The sequence below is a fragment of the Egretta garzetta genome, unplaced genomic scaffold (assembly GCF_000687185.1).
Source record: "Egretta garzetta isolate BGI_Z169 unplaced genomic scaffold, ASM68718v1 scaffold2144, whole genome shotgun sequence".
NCBI lineage: Eukaryota > Metazoa > Chordata > Aves > Pelecaniformes > Ardeidae > Egretta > Egretta garzetta.
The window spans coordinates 4,586-5,822 of record NW_009259572.1 but is presented as its reverse complement, the minus strand read 5'-3'; positions in this window follow the sequence as shown (position 1 = coordinate 5,822).

Genomic DNA, 1,237 nt, shown 5'->3' with positions numbered 1-1,237 from the left:
AGGGACCGTGCCCCTGTGCTGGGCACTGGGGGGGCCGCCCCTCGAGTGCTGGGGTCAGGGTTGGGCCCCTCCCTCCCCGAAGGACCTGGGAGGGCTGGAGCGTGTCCAGAGAAGGGCAGCGGAGCTGGGGAGGGGTCTGTTCCATCCCAGCCAGGTCCAGAGGCAAGGCTACCAGGGGTCTCTAATGCCAGGAGGAACTGTGCTGTGCTGCAGGAATCACACACATCCAGGGAAGGAGAGCGGGCGGAGGGGCTGGGGGTCTCCTCCCTGAGCTGCCACCACAGGGTTTACCTGGAGGATGCTCCGTGACGTCCAGCGCGTGCCAATACACCATGATGGAGCCGTCAGACTCGTACATCTGGAGAGAGAAAGCAAGATGGTGAGGCCTAGGGGGGTGGGGAAGTTTCTCTTACAGCATCAGGCTCAACCACTTCCCCAAGAGGTCTCCAAGAGAGAGCGACAGCTCTCTGGGTACGCAGCAGGACCTCCAGAGGGTCCTCGCAGCAAGCTCATCCTCCCAGCACTGTGACTTCGCTTCTCGCCCTCTGCGGAAAGCCACCTCACCTGGATCCCTTTCTGAGAGGTCAGCACCAGCAGGACGCGCGACGGCAGGATGCACCAAGCAGCCTGGAAGGGAAGGAGCTCTCAGCAGGGCTCAGGAGGGGCAAGATGGGGCAAAAGCCCTCCCCACCTCCTGGGGAAGGACAGTCTGCAGTCACCAGCAGAGGCGTGTGTGTTTCTGGCTCCTGCCACGGGGCACAGGAGGTGGGTCCCTACTGCCCTCGGGGACCTCTCCAGGGTCTCACCAACCATCTCAGCAGGCTCCTTCCCTCTCCCCCCTCCCCGTAATCAGGACACTGCAGGCTCCTGCTTCTGCCCTGGCAGGTCTACAGCCCTGTGTGCGCAAGGAAGGCCCTTCCTCCCTGCTCTGTAGCTCCGCTGCCTCCTCCCTGTGCTCGGCAGTCGGCCCGTTTGGGCCTTGCGGCCGATGGGTCCCCAGGTGAGAGCAGGCTGGCATTAAAGCGCAGACCTCTGCTGAGGCCAACACACGGCGCCGAGGCCAGCGTCATCCTCACCGGGGCACAGAAAGCAAAAGCAAAGACCAAGAGGTGATGTCACGGCATCCCAGGCGCCCCTTGTCACCCTGCACCACCCCGTCCTGCTCCCACCGGCCCCGGTCAACCCCCCGGCAGCGCCGCGCTCCTTCCACCCCTCCCCGCAACCATTCACGGGGTTG